General features: G+C 41.1%; 1 long non-coding RNA gene and 1 pseudogene across 4 annotated transcripts; one reads left to right on the top strand and one right to left on the bottom strand.

The window, feature by feature from the left end:
- Window positions 1-220: 220 nt before the first annotated feature.
- On the bottom strand, window positions 221-16750 carry LOC108408877 (uncharacterized). 4 transcript variants are annotated; one of them, XR_012126382.1, is made up of 4 exons: window positions 16602-16750; window positions 6881-7040; window positions 1418-1478; window positions 221-469 (listed from the first exon to the last, which is right to left on the bottom strand). It is a non-coding gene; the product is annotated as an uncharacterized lncRNA (long non-coding RNA). The 4 variants fall into 4 exon arrangements; XR_005057810.2 differs by lacking the exon at window positions 16602-16750 and adding an exon at window positions 9668-9877; XR_005057811.2 differs by lacking the exon at window positions 16602-16750 and adding an exon at window positions 9490-9661.
- Window positions 16751-16923: 173 nt separating this feature from the next.
- LOC108408876 (ankyrin repeat domain-containing protein 66-like) overlaps window positions 16924-17581 on the top strand; it is a 154218-nt pseudogene continuing 153560 nt past the window's right edge.

Genomic DNA, 17581 nt, shown 5'->3' on the forward strand with positions numbered 1-17581 from the left:
GTAGAGAGTTCATGTAACACACAAACTGTGTTAATCGACCACTTATGTTACCAGTAAGGCTTCTGGTCAACAGTAAGCTAATAATAGTTAAGTTGTGGGGGAGTCGGACGTCATATACAGATTTTCAACTGCAAAGGGGGTTGGTACCCCTCACTCCCGTGTTATTTAAGGGTCAACTGTAGAAATGAACTTGACACACAAATACTTTCTTCAATAAATATTAAAGAAACACTTTTAATAGAAAAAGGCAAGGTCTAAATATCAGGAAGAGGAATCAGTCAGCCGCTTCACCTCTTTGTGACTCGTGTCCAACTGACTCCTGAGAGTTTTAAGTTCCCATTCACGGATATCCAGGCCAGCTTGCAGAGCATGCGTGTGCCCTTCCCATTCAGACTTTTTATGAGCCACCATTATGTCAATCTGTTTCATGAGCTCCTGAGGTTCTGCCTCACAGGATGTCAAAAATTCCCTATAAATAAGAAGAGACTCTTAAAAACACAGCACATATGTTCAAGTGGCTTTCCATCTTTCACGTGTAAAAATATAGCAGTTGTAACCCTACCTGAGGTAGAACAAAGTTAACAAACTATCAGAAGCAAAAAACAGGATTTCTGAACCTTTCCTTTTAATGTTCATATTAACGTGATTACTTATTCCACAGAATATTCTGTCCTCTTCTAATAGCCAGCCTAAAGCATAAGGCACGTGGTCAAACACGCATGATGTTTTGAGTCTGGCTTATAAGTGAGACTTCCACAACCAACAACTAGCTCTTTTGCAATGTTTAGGAAACCTTCAGGAAGAATCCGGGCAAGCTCGTCACATTCTTAGCTAGTCAAAACAAAAAGCCTTGGAAGCAAGTAGGCTATTGGGAAAATGACAATGCAATTTAAGAGCTGCTCCAAGAAATTCATGCTTAAGCCAGAATTATTTCAACCATTTCCTCCCACCTTATTATTAGAAACTTACTGTAGCCTACTTTATTATTATAAACTTAACTGATGTCCTTCCAAGTTTCAGGAGATGCCAGACATTGCACAGGTGGAAACAGAAGTAGACATGGATGTACTGGATTCAAAGAGGTTTCTGGGAATGGCCACAGCGAGTTGTAACTACTAATGGCTTACATACTTATTTAAAAAAGCATTGTTCTTAGTGTCACAAAACTTCTGTACTTCTACTTTCGCTTTGTAAGAGGAGAAAATTTAAAGTGGGATGAGAGCAAGCATTCAGCTTGACACTGCTGAGATGAGGCAAACACCCCAAGAACGATGCTGTCCACAGACATGACGTGCATCAGCTTAGCTTTTGCTCAACACTTCTGCTTCTGCACCCAAAGTACAAGATGGTCAGAGGCATAACTCAGATATATGCTTTTTTAACTCAGTGAGAAGCTTGGGGTCAAAAGCCAACTTACTCATCACATCCCCAATTTTGAATTCCTTCCAAGAAAGCCTCCATCCCCTTTGTTCTGGCAACTGGGAAAGCAAAAAATGAGTCAGGATAAATTTCATTTTCCAAGCAATAACATTCCAACTTACAAACTTAAGAATGTGAATGCAAGCACACAAGTAGCACTGAGAATTGCAGCACTTCTTAGTAGAAGTGGCTGTGAAGCAGTCACGGGATATCATCTTGAGGACGTTAGAACCAAATACATTTCAGACTGAAATAACTTAAAATGATCAGAATTGCTGTTGACAAGCTCCCTGTGCGACTGAAACCAGCTTCACAGTTGTATCCGTACTTCCTAACATAAGGGTGGGCCAGGGGTGGAGATGAGGTGCTAGAAGCTGCGGGACACTGTCACAAACTCCCTTTCAAAATGAGAGAAAGAAATTAGTGGTCACACATGCCAGAGGAAGGATGTAGCTCTTCGTCATTTTCAAAAGATATTATAAAAAGATTAAATGCCCTGAGCTTGACCTCCTTGGTCCATCATGGAGATCCCACTCACGCTGGAGGTGACAGGTCCATGACACTTCCTAGAACAACCCGCCCTCCCCTAAAAGGCAGCTAGTGGACCCTCCCTCCTCTGCGCATCATCGCTCCGACTCCTGGGCTCTTTCAGAGGAGTTACACCACACTGGAAATTACACCACCCTTTTTCCTTACTATTCATCCCACAAGGACAGAAAACCGATTTTATGCATTCCTGCAGCTCCAGAGCCTCCTATGGCATTTCAACATGGCACATGCTGGATGCTTTGGGCTGAACTTCTCTCAATCTGCCTCCCTTTTATCTACCCTCCTATGCACACTGGTCAGAGCTGGAGAACTACAGAGAAGAGTGTCCAGCAAAGCGAGCAGGGAAGGGAGACAGAACAGACTGCTGTGGAAAGGGAGACACACCATAAAGAAAGGAAGGTGAGAAGGAGTGAAAAAAGGCCCCCCCTAAAATTTGGAAGTGCCAACAAATAGTACCTGCTCTAAGTTTCTCACCTCTTACCACAAATCTTCAAAAATCTCACCTCTTATCACTTCTCAGACCTGACAGATTTCTTTCTGCCAGGCCTTCAAAGACTCTACGCTAAATGAGTCTCTAGGTACTTCCCAAAGACTGTGCTGTGGAGGCTCGGCCCCACTGTCCTAATGCCTCATCTATAAAGTATTGCTCTGAGAAGGGGATTCCTTTATTCAATAAAGAATTCACTGCTATACCAACCACTAGATAAACAGTGATGAAAGATATGGCCTTTTAAGGAATAGTCCAGTATGGGAAAGAAAAAAATTAACCAAAAATGTTCCCCCAAGTGTAACAAATAAACATAATGACAGGGATAGAGAGCATGTTCCGGAGACACAGAAGAGAATGAGAAGACTGGGGAATAAACCACTGCATGTTACCTACATCTATTTCTAACAGGAATACTAAACAAACTATTTATGCACAAATACGGCAGAGAGGCTTTCTTCCTTGGTTTATCCTTCATATTACACCAAATGAAACAAAATAAAAACCTAAAGAAAAAGGTTTTCGTGTTCTAGTCCACTTTCTTTCAAACCACGATATGGCCAATTACAGTGCAACCCAGATTCCACTTTTTGGTCCACTCTCGGGAACTCAGCAGCAGCACACAGCTCACACAGTGCCTTGCCAACAGAGACCCAGCAGTCCTGTTCTGCAGCTATGTAGCTTTCTAGTCCTTGGACTTCAGTTTTTGCATCTGTAAAATAAGGGGTATGAACTATAATGTCCCAGGTTTCCTCCAGCTTTTTCATGGACTTCTAATAGCTAATTAAGTGTCCACTGTTAAGTAGCATGCTCCTGACAAGTGCACGTGGATATTTATTAAAATATGTAGGAAAGTGCTATTTCTGAGAACAGTGCTGCTACAGTTATTTGAAATTATCATTAGTAAAATTATACATCCTTAGTTCATTAAACGTTAATATATTTAGTAATATATATTAGTGATACATATTTAGTAATAGATAATACACTAACATATTTTCTGGATGATATTATTACTTAATATAATAAAAGTTACTGAATATTAGTCATTGAATACTCAACTGTTCTTCCCTGTATATGTTGTCTAACTCCTTCTTCACAACATTCATAAAAGATAAGATACTATAGCTTTGAGGAAACTGAGGCTTGGAGGGTAAAATAACTTGACTATAGTAAACTACATATTATAATCCTAGAATTCAAACCTCGGCATTGTTGACTCCCAAGTCCCAGCCAATGTGAAATCTTCCTATATTTTAGAGTATTTTAAGACCTTAAAATACCTTCATATCTTCTATTGGTTTAATAGCATGTTCTTGTCAATACACAAAAACAAACCAATCAGAAAGTCTAGATACAGGAAAAAACATAAACTGAAGTATGACATCACCAACATGGCCACCAGGTGGCAGTAGCACAACGATGAAAATAGCCCATATAGGGAAAAACTGCCATCTCAGAATCAAACAAATGGTCTAAGACTAAGACAAAGAGATGCCAGTTTAAAAAAGGGGGGTAAAAAAAAAGAAGGGGTGAGGGGGACAGAAACATTCCCTGTGGAGAATACAGTAATCCTATTAATGTGCAGCGTATTACTTTAATACTACCTTCACCATTTCCTGGAATAGCTGCCAAACACCATCAGTTCTTTTTCCTTAGGATCAGGTAAGTTAACAGGACCCAGAATTCCTTGAGGTTTTTCTCACAGCTACATCACTAACTCTTTTCCTAACCAACCTGACCCTCATTAAACTCTGTGCACGATGTCATATTGCTTTCTTCTTTGCCTGTACCATGTGATGATTGTGTAAAGTTAGATATTCTTTGTTCATAATCTTAAATAGAAATTTAAATAATTACTGTTTGATAATCTGCTCCTCTTTGCCACTAACAAAATGCTAATGTGATTAAATGGAAACTGCTACAATTGTTATAACACAATCTGAGCTATTTCTTAGTGAGACCAACATATCAACAAACAGAAGTTATTAATTATAACTTTTCTTTGGAATGAAGGCTGTTTCAAATCAGTGAAATCTGGAATAGGATGGCTGAAGGAAATTCAAGCTTTTTCACCTAGTCTGAGAAGCAAGGAAAACATACTTTAAATCTTGAGCAAAAGAATCCAAATAGAGTATCTTATAATGGGCAAATATTTGAAATTCACTAACGTGTTGGAATTTAAAAGCTAGAAAGGATTCAAAGGCCTCCCATTTAACCTCTTCATTTTACAAATCAGGAAAAATATCCAGGGTATATGTCCAAAATCAAATTACTCACAAAATGGGACACAGGGAGAAAATAAAATCTCTGAATAGAATTATGAATAAATGTGTACTAACAAAAGGGATATGCCTACTCATCAAGTCTTGTTTAAAGGAGGACAGCAATGCTCTGTCCCTTACGTGCCTTGATTTTACTATGATTACAAAGATCTATGGCAGTATCAGAGATACTGTAGTTGATAACTGTGACTGCTCCAATAAACAATCAATATAATTTACCATTGCTCAGAAAGGTTCCTACTTACACTTTAAGGGGAAAAAATCAGCAGATAATTTGTCAAAGAAATTTTCCAAAATAAAAATGAAATTTAAAGCATTGTCCAAACTATGTCTCAAAATCCAGAAAGAATAAGAAAAGACTGATTTTCAGAGCAGATTAAAAATACACTTTTACAGAGGAAAAATTACATAAGCAAAGTTAAAAGACAACAGTATCTGAAAGTCTTGTCACAAAGGTTATCCAAAATATAGAGAGCCTTTACAATTGAGGGGAAAAAAAATCTACAGAAAAATGGGCAGAAGATATTAACAAGTGGTTCACAGAAAAAGGAATGCAAATGACCTTAAACATCTGGAGATGCTAAACCTTGCTCACAATAAGAGAAATATGAATTTAAACTACACTGAGTTGCCCTTTCTTCTGTATTAGATGAACCAAAGATTAATAAAAGTTGTCCAATAAAAGTTGGACAACATCCTCTGATGACAAGGCTCTGGTGAAATGGGCCCTCACATACACTGTAGGTAGGAATGCAAAACAGCACAACTATAGAGATTTTGGCAATACCTAGCAAGTGATATTTGGGATCTTACCCTTTGACCCAACAATGGCACTTCTAAGAAGCTATCCCAAAGATACACGGGCAAAATTACAAAATCATATATGCATAAGGATATACAGTGCAGCACTATTTGCAACAGTAGGTGACAACACAAATGCCTACCAAGAGAGGACTAGCTGAATATTTATTCACCATGTACTACTACTAAGAAGCTGCAAAAAAGAGGTAACAATATATACTTCTATGAGGGATCTACAGGACATACATTATTTGGTGAAAAAAAGCAGGATACAAAACAATATATGGAAATACTACCTTTAAGAAAAGAGAAATATACATATAATGCACATTGATATATACATATATATACACATGTGTATATGCACATACATGTATACCTGTCTATATGTATGCAAACATATATAGTACATTTGTTTTTATGGAAGGATAAACCCAAAACTAGTAAATACAACATCTGTAAGAGAGGGACATAGGGTCGAGAGAACAGGGATAAAAGCTTATCTAGATATATCTTGTTTTACAGGTACTTGTTTCATAGGAACTATACTAATATTTTACATATAATAAAACAAATCCAGTTGGAAAAAAAGGAGTGTTGAAAAATTGGAAATGAAATAAATGATCAACTAGATATCAGTTGACAGCCTAAACACATACCAAACTGATTCATATGCCTTTAAAAATAATGCAGTTATTTTACTGTTCATATCCCAAGTGGGCTTATTTACTAAGGATACAAAAGAACTGCCAAGAAATCCTGAACACTCACATTGTGAACAAGGAATCACATTGTTAGTAAAATTGGTATCTGAAACCATTATATATAATATAGATTAAGAAAAAAATAATTATGTTAATGACCTTAGGTACCAAGATTTTCAGCATGATACAAATATAAAATCAAATGTTAAAAAAAGTGATAAAGTTAAATTGGAAATATCAGTATATGTTTTGTATATTTCTCTTTAAAATATATTTCTTAACTCTGGCCACTGTAAATCCTAGAACCAATGACCAATCTAGCAGCAAGAACACCTCTAGCTCTAAATGGTGGTCTCTAAATGCCACCTCCCCCTCAAAGAAACCAGGGTTTCTTGGTGGCCAGAAATATACAAGTGAGCCAGGAACATGTTTTATGCAAAAAAGACATTATCAGAGACAATACTGGTCATATCAACGTGAATAGAAACCAGCTTAAAGGGGCTATCACTGGCCAAAGACAGGACAATTTGAGTATCAAAAGAAAAAAAAAAAGACTAATAGGTTGAAACAGTTAAAATACATTAAACTCTATAAGTTCATGATAATTTTAAAAAGGCAAAAACCTTCATGGTTACCTTTAACAGTTGCTGGGCCACTGTAGTCTGAAATTAGAGGGAAAAAATTCAGCATTTTTCTTGCCTTTCCTGTACAAACTGTATTTCAAATAGTTGATGGTAATCAGATAAGCAGGTGGAGGACAGTTCTTCTTCATAAAACATTTCCAGCTAATAAACACTGAAGGAATGACAAAATTAGAAAATCATCATTTTGTACCACCTAATGCAGTAACAGATAGAAGTCATCTAAATCCAGGAAAAGATTTCACCAGTTAGTGAAAGGGCTGATGGGGAATTTCATGATGGCCGACTGGGCTAACACCAGAACCCACTACATAGCTCAGTCTTAACATCTCAAAAAGAGAGAACTCAGACATTGTGAACCCCTGGGATAATTTATGCAACAGGAGAGTACTGCACCACCTAGGAAATCATCTTGCTCCCTCCACCAAAAAAATCAAGGTTGAATCTGATCTCCTATCACTACTGTTCAACAGAACTTTCTACAATTAAGTAATTATTTTTTATCTACACCATTCCAAAGGTAGCCACTTGGCTCTTGTGACTGGGGTGCTTTGAAATGTGGCTAATTCACTAGGCAACTGAACTATTATTTAATTTTAATTCATTAAAATAGCTACAGCTGGCTGGTGGCCTCTCTAGTGGATAGTGCAATTCTAGACCTCAAGGATACCATGCACATACAATCAGCCATATCTAGAATGTAATGGGAAGAAACAGAGGGATGAAAATTGCTACATTTTAATAGATTTCAAAAGTTTACCAAATGAAACATCTGGATCGCTATGGGATTTTGATCCAAACAAGCTAATAGTAAAAAAAGACATGGGGAGCTGGGGAAATCTTAACCCACACTGAATACTGACATTATGATTCTCTCAGGTGTGATGTCAGTACTGTGATTTTGTAAAAATGAAAAAAGAAACAGCTCTCGCAGAAGAAACAACCTAAATATAAAAATAAACAAGACAGTTCCCCAAATCCCTGTCAATATTCGCTTCAGCTGAATTTCAAATCAAGTTGACATTTTTTTAAAGTAGGGAGGCCAGACAGCGTGGACTACTGATGGTGCACCACCCACCATCGTGAAAGAACAGAAAGCACCAAGCAAACAAGTCTTCTACCTTCTAATGGGAGGAACATGGCATCAGTACAATGAACATAACACAATCATTACAAATTGTTTTTAAAATCTGAATCTTCTTACATTTTAAGGGGGCAGTGTGACTGTTTGTTGTTTATAAATCTCTAACCCATTTTAAATTCAATCTTTTTTACTATACTGACTGAAAATGATGCCGGGGTTCTTGTTCGCGGATTCTTCGCAAACACTCAAGGTAGAGCAAGGCAGAGACTTTTATTTAGAGATAAAGTGAGAGTACAGAGCTCCTGGCTCAGGCCAGGAGGGGACAAGAGAGCCCCAGGGTGGTGCATTGTCTAGGGGTTTTATAGGCAGTTGAGAGACAAGGGGCTAGGGATGTACACCTGCCAAGTGGTCCCAAAAAGGTTTATCTTTGAAGAGACATTAAGTTTCTTTTAGTCTTCCTGGTCATTATAAGAAATTTACTGCTCTGATTTCCTCCCAGGATAGCAGCTTCCTGGCCTGGGAGCATCACTTGAGACTGCCTTCGTTGCTCCCAAGGTGGGCTGAGTATGTTAAGAAACCTACTTTTTAACCAATTGGGTTTTAAAATGCAATCTTATTTTCAAGATGGAATCCTTCCTGTTTTTACTACATTGTTTTGGGTTTGCTTGCTACATAGCTCAGGTTGCAAATCATGTTTAGGGCTGGAGGAAGAAAAGCAGCACTTAGGTAGAGTCAGAAAAAAAAGCTGGGCCCCCCAGCAGGCCAAAGCAAATCCCACAATGGATTATCTTGCTTTGTTTCCCCCCCCCCCCCCAGGCCCTCACCCTACCCTGTCTAAGCCCATGGTCCCTGTCTCAATAAGATAAAGTCAAAGGTCAAGGAGCTCAGGATAAAAATCTAAAGATGGCACTGCACTCAAAATAAGAAAATGCATACCCCTTTATTGAATCATTAAGCTAAAGCTGTAAGTATAAATATTTGAAGGTAATGTAAAGGTAGGTGATAGGCGCACCCTATCACGATTTCTCTTCATTGTCTATAAGGCAAATGCAAGCATGTGGGAAACTGTAGAACTACAGAGTATTTATCCTACAATACTGATTTATTAAAGGAATAAAATATAAAGACTGGTTTAAGGAATCGAATGTAAGGCTCAAGGAAAGCTACTTTATGCAAATAAGTGTACTTCACGAATGACGAAGCAGTGACGGAGTTCACTCATCTTTACGCATGGATATAAGGGACAAAAGAAAAACCTCTTCATTAGCCTACATTTATAGTCTTCAAACATCTTCATGATTACTGTTCCTAAGGAACCGTCCCTGTCATTTATTTCCCATCCCTGACTTGTATAGAGCAATTAATAAGTTCAGGGTTCCCCAACGCCAGTCCTTCACGATTTCTGCCACGTCCACACCCCCTGCACAGTTTTTGAACCCACTCACTCTTTAAAAAAAACTTGTTCAACTTCCCAACAGAAGGGAACCGGTATCAGCTGGCACCAATCACCCAGTCTCACCGCGGCTAGGAAACCAGGCAGAAGCGGCAGCAGAGGAGGGACGGCTGTACCGGGGGTTCCTCCCCGGCAGACAAAGCCCGGCCCGCATCCGGCGAAGCCCGGGAAGACGAGGGCTGGGGGCAGCAGGCCCACCCCGCCGCCCTCCCGCCGGCCCCGCCTCGGGAGACGAGCTGAGCACCTGGCTGGCCGGAGCTGCACGCCGGACGCAGCAGCCATATCTGCTTTCGCGGGTCCGCAACGCAGACGCAGCGAGGCCGAGGGGCGGGGCTAGTGGGAAGCAGGCTGCTGCGGAAGCCAGCCCAGCGCCATGGGGTGCACCAGCCGCGGCACCCTAGTAGCCAGGGCTGCCTCCGGACCAGGACACCGCTGCCCCTCGGCAGTCCTGACGGTTACTGGGCCGTCGCGAGCGCGGTCCCGAGCTTTCCCCGCCCTCGCATATGACTTCCAGCTACCGTCGTCCGCCATTTATAGTTCGCGAAAGGCCTTCTGCTTTGATCTTGTTAATTACACGTTTCAAGAGTTATAAAACACAGAGGTGGGTGAAACGTGTCCCTGCCCCGGAGAACTCACCCGCCGTTACAGGAAGACCATGTAACCGGCAGTTTTCAAGCTCCCAATGGGGACCTTTCATTGAGCCCAGGGAACTGGGGGACCACGAAGGGGTGGGTACCGCGTACCTAATCGGTCTAGGGGACTGCCGCCTGCAGAAGGCGAGCCCGAAGGTTAAGTGTTGTAGACTGGGGCTTAGCTGGAAAAAAGGAAGAGCATCCCGGGAATTGGGACTGTCACACGTGTAAAAGGTTTGTCCAGAAAACTGGTAGTGGTTCATGCTATCTAGTGTGGCAAATGCGTGGGACAGTGGCTGTGTCCTGGACATGGCCTGTCTTGATGCTTCCAAACCCTTAAGAGCAAAGGCACCTTTCAACCCCAGACTCAGTAATTGGAAAGCTGACCCACATGAGCTTACCCAAGTTAAATTTGAAAGGAAAAGTAGGCGGGTTAGTGATGGAAAGATAGTCTTTTAAGTGCAAAGGCTAGAAAGTATGACAGAGGTGTTCAGGAGAGGGACAGGTGAAAAAATATTGAGATCAAACAGGGAAAGATGTGTGGAGTCATTGATATAAAATTTACACCTAACAATTGGAGACGGTAATACCTGAGCAAATGGTCACAAAGGTGACCTCACTTGCTAGTGGATCATAAGGACAAGAAGTGTTCAAGGGCAGAATATACCTGTGAAGTTGAAGTGATCTGAGAAAACTTTACAGAGGTAGAATGTGTTTGATTGTAAAATCGCCTGGTTTTGATCACCAGAGAAAAGTGAGGTGGGTATCCCAGGGAACAGAGCAACAAGAACTGGCAGCAGGAAAAAGGTGGTCTCTGTTAGGACAGGGACTCGGAAAATATAGGGAACTGAGAGTAAGAGCTTATGCGTAAGTTTCCTAAAGACAGGATCCTTCAGTTTATTTTGAGTTATCCACTGGGTAGTCCTGGATTAATTCTAGAGTGAAACAGGCCTCACCTGGTTCACTGCTGACAGAAGTAGCTGGGCACCTGGATCCTTGTCATGGGGGTAAAACTCTTCCCCACCCCAAACTGTATAGTTATTATCCAGGTATTAGGCCTGTCTTGCAATTATACTGTTGGGAACAAGGACAGGCCTGTATGCAGAAGTTGTACCCCACCCCTCAGGATTCTCTTGTATGAATCTTCCTAGTCTCGGCATCTGGGAGTGACTTAGAGTGCCTTTGGTGCTGTTGGCTTCCAGGCTGTCAGGATGGCTGCTTTATAGCAGGGAGTACAGTAGGCTGATGCCTGTGATGATGCAGCAGAACCCAAACTTGGAAGCAGGGTATCCTGAGGTACCCTCCAAACTGGGTAGGAGAAAGATGGGGGGTAAGCCAAGGAGCGAAGCAAGCATCCCCACCACTTGGGCCAGCATTGATGGGAGTAAGGCATTAAGAAGGAGAGGAAGGAACCCCAAGCGGAAGCAGACATGAGCAGCATGGGGTCCTGCCACTGATGACTTGGAGGTGCTCCTTCCAGAGCTCAGGCTGGGCACTGTTTAAAGAAGGAGGCAGTTTCCTTTACAAGCTCAACTGAGGATATGTCTGTCAGATCTGTAGTCGGTCACTTGTATAGCCCAGTTCACTATCTTATCAGTATGTTCATTGAGCTCCTGGGCCTAAGAATGGCAAGGCAGTTGGAGATTTTTGTAAAAATAGTGCAGGAAAGGCTAGAGGAGACAGAGAGGAGTCTTAGCTATGAATCAGACTTGCCAAAGGTGTCCCCAATAGAGAAAGGTAAATGTGCAAGTTAGGAGAGAAGAGCTCCCTTCTAGATGTACTGTGGCCTCTCAATGAAGCCTTCAAATACACGCTGTCACACTCTGACACTGGGCTATGTCTGAGGTCTGTCCAAAATACCCTATAAAGCATCCATCAGCTGGGGGTGGGGGTAGGAGTGAGGGCAGAAGGTAGAACTTGTGATCATATAAATAAGTTGTCACCCGACCCAGACGCATATTTCCTAGAGTGATGGTAAGCCAAAAGACACATGTAGGCTAAAAGCGTGGGGAGTCTTGGTGCGGGATTACGCCATCTCCTCAGACTTCATGTTTATGAATAACCTCTTTGGCTTGCAGATGTGGTAAGATCAAAGCTGCAGGAGAATGGACAGTGAGGTACAGAGAGATGGAAGGATCTTGGATCTCATTGACCATGCTTGGCGAGAAGACAAACTGCCTTATGAAGTTATGAAGATGTTGCAATACCACTAGTAGGCTGTCACTTGTATGAGGATGATAGTTAAGGGTGTGATGTGGTGGGCCTTAGAAGAGGTAGGATATCACTGGACAAACTAGTAGGGGAAAAAAAATCAAAACTGTGAGTCCTCTAGGTCTAGAAGCCTCTAGAGAGTGTTTAACTCAACTTTTTATTTGAAGAGAAATATGGTTCAGAGAGCTGATAGGACCAGCTCATTTAGGGGTCATGCCAGGATGGGAACCCAGGTCTTCCGAGCCATGTTCTGTCCACCACACCAGCAGTAGTAAACCAGATAATAGGAGTTTTTTTTAATTAAAGTAATCATGATATATAATCTCATGATGGTTTCACATGAACATTGTGTTTTCAACATTGATGAACATTATCAAGTCCCCGCCCAACCCATTGCAGTCATTGTCCATCAGCATAGTAAAATGCTATAGAGTCATTACTTGTCTTCTCTGTACTGTATTGTCTTACCTGTGATCTACCTATATTGTGGTTGCTAATTATGGTGCTCCTTAATCCCCTTCTCCCTCCCCAGTGCCTTTCCCTTTGGTAATTGTTAGTACATTCTTGGGTTCTGTGTTTCTGCTGCTGTTTTGTTCCTTCAGTTTTTGTTTTGTTCTTATACTCCACATATGAGTGAAATCATTTGATACTTGTCTTTTTCTGCCTGGCTTATTTCACTAAGCATAATACCCTCTAGCTCCATCCATGTTGTTGCAAATGGTAGGATTTGTTTTCTTCTTATGGCTGAATAATATTCCATTGTGTATATGTACTACATCTTCTTTATCCATTCATCTACTGATGGACACTTAGGTTGCTTCCATTTCTTGGCTATTGTGAATAGTGCTGTAATAAACATAGGGGTTCATATGCCTTTTTGAAACCGGCTGCTGCATTCTTATGGTAAATCCCTAGGAGTAGAATTCCTGGGTCAAATGGTATTTCTGTTTTTAGTTTTTTGAGGAACCTCCATACTGCTTTCCACAATGGTTGAACTAATTTACATTCCCACCAGCAGTGTAGCCTCAGGGTTCCCCTTTCTCCACATCCTTGTCAACATTTGTTGTTTGTCTTTTGGATGTTGGCCAGCCTAACTGGCATGAGGTAATATCTCATTGTGGTTTTAAATTTGCATTTCTCTGATGATTAGCGATGTGGAGCATCTTTTCATGTACCTGTTGGCCATCTGAATTTCTTCTTTGGAGAACTGTCTGTTCAGCTTCTCTGCCCATTTTTTAGTTGGGTTATTTGCTTTTTGTTTGTTGAGGTGCGTGAGCTCTTTATATAATTTAGATGTCAACCCCTTATCGGATATGTCATTTATGAATATATTCTCCCATACTGTAGGATGTCTTTTGTTCTATTGATGGTGTCCTTTGCTGTACAGAAGCTTTTTAGTGTGATATAGTCCCACTTGTTCATTTTTACTTTTTTTTCCCTTGCCCAGGTCCCTTGTTCCTCATATTTATGTCCAAGAGATTTTTGCCTATGTTTTTTTCTAAGAGTTTTATGATTTCATGACTTACATTCAGGTCTTTGATCCATTTTGAGTTTACTTTTGTGTGTGGGGTTAGACAATGATCCAGTTTCATTCTCTTACATGTAGCAGTCCAGTTTTGTCAACACCAGCTGTTGAAGAGGCTGTCATTTCCCCATTGTATATCCATGGCTCCCCTATTGTATATTAATTGACCATATGTGCTTGGGTTTATATTTGGGCTCTCTAGTCTGTTCCATTGGTCTATGGGTCTGTTCTTGTGTCAGTACCAAATTGTCTTGATTACTGTGGCTTTGTAGTAGAGCTTGAAGTTGGGAAGCAAGATCCCCCCTGCTTTATTCTTCCTTCTCAGGATTGCTTTGGCTATTCGGGGTCTTTTGTGCTTCCATATGAATTTTAGAACTATTTGCTGTAGTTCATTGAAGGATGCTGTTGGTATTTTGATAGGGATTGCATTGAATCTGTGGATTGCTTTAGGCAAGATGGCCATTTTGACAATATTAATTCTTCCTATCCATGAGCATGGGATGCATTTCCACTTATTGGTATCTTCTTTAATTTGTCTCATGATTGTCTTGTAGTTTTCAGTGTATAGGTCTTTCACTTCCTTGGTTAGGTTTATTCCTAGGTATTTTATTCTTCTTGATGCAATTGTGAATGGAATTGATTTCCTGATTTCTCTTTCTGCTAGTTCATCGTTAGTGTATCAGAATGCAACAGATTTCTGTGTATTAATTTTGAGTCCCATGCTTTGTTGAATTCAGATATTAGATCTACTAGTTTTGGAGTGGATTCTTTAGGGTAATTTATGTGCAATTTGATGTCATCTGCAAACAGGGACAGTTTGACTTCTTCCTTGCCAATCTAGATGCCTTTTATTCCTTTGTATTGTCTGATTGCCATGGCTAGGACCTCCAGTACTATGTTGAATAAAAGTGGGGAGAGTGGGGAACCTTGTCTTGTTCCTGATCTTTAAGAAAAAGCTTTCAGCTTCTCGCTGTGAAGTATAATGTTGACTGTGGGTTTGTCATATATGGCCTTTATTATGTTGAGGTACTTGCCCTCAATACCCATTTTGTTGAGAGTTTTTATCATGAATCAATGTATCATATTGACTTTTATGAAACTTTTATACCAGCACAGATATCTATGTCCTAGGGTCATGTTGTATAATGTTATTTCTTATTTTGAACTGTGTCAAAAAAATGTTGACAGCCCATAACTATAGCATGACACTGTGTTTTATGGTTTGTCCTCACAAATCCCATTTTTAAGTTTTCTTTATAGCTGTACAACAAAAATTAACATAAAATTGTATAACGTAGTGATTTTACAGTTGCACACATTACTAAATGTTCACTGTTGTAAGAGTAGTTACCAGCTGTCAACCTACAAAGATATTTCAGTGTTACTGACTATATTCTCTATGCTGTACTCTAATCCCTGTGACTAATTTATTGTATCATTGGAAGTTTGTAACTCTTTATCTCCTGCACCTGTTAAAACCATTTGGTTTTAATGAAGAAATATTGTTTGATTACAGACTATAATTATCAGGGAAACTACCTTTTTTAAAAACAAAAATACAAAGGTAGCATATTCAACTCAATCACATTAAGGGTATGAGGGATAACTTCTTGGATGGATTTTAGATGAATCACAAATATTTTAACACTTTTAAGTGAATAGTGGAAAGACCAGTGATCTAGAAGTGAAAGCACTTGATTACTATTTTCAGTGCCTTTAGCTAAATTGTTTAATCTAAGCTTAAATTGCCTTATTTGGTAAAGATAAGAAAGAATCATGGTCATGTATCTCTGAGTTGTGAGCATGAAAGAAATCTGGTAGTACTTTGAAATAGTAAAGTGGCTTTTCTAACCACTTTCTAACCTTTCTAACCACTTCGGAAATGTTGAAAGGTAGCAATACTTAGGTATAAGCAAGCTTAGTGCTTTTCACGGTAATATCTGGCTCTTGTGAAGACCAAGTTCAAAAATATTTCACCTTTCAATAAGAAATAATGTTTGTAATAATTGTAAGTATTAAAGACTATCAAGTCTATTGCAGATTATGGAGAGTAAATCATTTATTGATTTATAGACCTTGGAATCATTGATTGGGAATCTGGTGGCTGTGCATAGTTACCCTTACAGGTAGGAAACATAAATTTTTCCTTGTAGAGGAAGAACATTTTATGGCCCCTAATAAAGGTAATTTGCAGTATCTATATACCTACTGAAGGGTTAACTTTTAAAACTTTAGCCAAGTCATGTTGCTATTCCTATAGTTACTGTGATTCTAAATGTCTATATGGAAAGATGAAAATATAGATTTTTAAATGATCTTTACTTTTTGGCCTTTGGACTTTTCATAGCCCTTCATATCAAAAACACTTAATACTTTTGTTGAAACGAAAAACTTGAAATATAGGGCGTTTTAGACTATTCCAAAGCAGTTTAGTTGATGTAAAAAAAAAAAACGACTTACAACGTAGAGAAACAATGTGTACATAACTTCAGAAGTGTAGGGAGATGCATGCAAAGAGTCAAAGAAAAAGAAAGGAGGGCGGGATAGCACTAGAAGTGATGTATGTTTATTTTTAAATTGTAAATCTTTAATGGTACACAACAGTACCTTCACTGAGCTTGACCCCCAATGTTTAGTACATTGCTTGGCACAGAGCTGGTAATGTTTGTTAAACGTTGAATGAATTGAGGCCGGTGGAAGTTTAGAAAGTAAAGCCTGAGCCTCTTTCTATTTGAGAACAGAGAAGTAAAGATTCGTTGTTCTCCATATTCTAGCCTCTTTATCAGAATTTGCATTTCTTATTCACTGACCTTTTCCTAAAATCAAGTTCGGTCAACTTTCACGGCGTTCTCGGTGGCGCAGTCTCCCGGAGCAGTCGGGAAACTCCAGGTTTAAATTTATACTCCCCGTTGTCCCTGTTCTTTAAGTACGCTAGTCCCGGTTCTTTTTCGGAGCTCCCTGGACACCTGCTCTTCTGACGGGTAGCCGGGTCAGTGAGAGACTACAACTCCCGGAAGATGACGTCAAGGAGAAAAATCCCGTGGTTGCGTGGGGAGGGAGAGGCATGAAGACTCGCGAGAGAACGGGGTTGAGGCGGCTGCGCGGCGGGGGTGGGCGCAGAGAGTGCGGAGGAAGGGGAGGAGGTGCCTTCCCGCAATAGCAGGAGTGGGGCGGTGGGCGCTTCGAATCGGGGTTGTGAGGTGCTGGGCGCCTCCGCGGACCTTGATGCCTCTGTGTCTTGAACGCGAGAGGCAGCGATGCAGAGGGTGGGAAATGGCAGAGCTGCAGATATTACTAGAGGAGGAGATTCCGTCTGTCAAGAGGCCGCTGATAGAGAGTTACCAGAACCAGACCCGGGTGGCGGACTACTGTGAAATCACCTGCACACAGGTGAGGATCGCGGCGTGCGGGCGGCGCCGGCGCCCAGGTGGCCAGCGCACGGGGCGGGGTGGGCATTGCCCTAACCTCAGGGGCTGCCCCGGCCTCCAGCTCCCAGCCGGGGGCAGAGCTAATGGTCGGGCTGTGGGGGTCGGGCTGAGAAACAGAAAGTGGCTGTGGTGGCCGAAACCCAGAGAAGGGAAAAGAGAAAATGGGCGAGGGAGCCCGCGGCCGTCGCAGCGCAGCGCCCCCCGCGGTCTGTCCCCTTCGGCTTGGGCCCCCGGAGTCGCACGGCCCTCAGGCAGCCTTCCCTTCTCCGGGCTCCCGTCCGGAGAGCCAGCTGCCGCCCTGCTGCATCTCCACCCCGAGAGGGTCTAGGAGCGGGAGAGGGGAGAGGACGGGGCGCGCAGGG

This window comes from Manis javanica, chromosome 16, assembly GCF_040802235.1.
Source record: "Manis javanica isolate MJ-LG chromosome 16, MJ_LKY, whole genome shotgun sequence".
Classification (NCBI taxonomy): domain Eukaryota; kingdom Metazoa; phylum Chordata; class Mammalia; order Pholidota; family Manidae; genus Manis; species Manis javanica.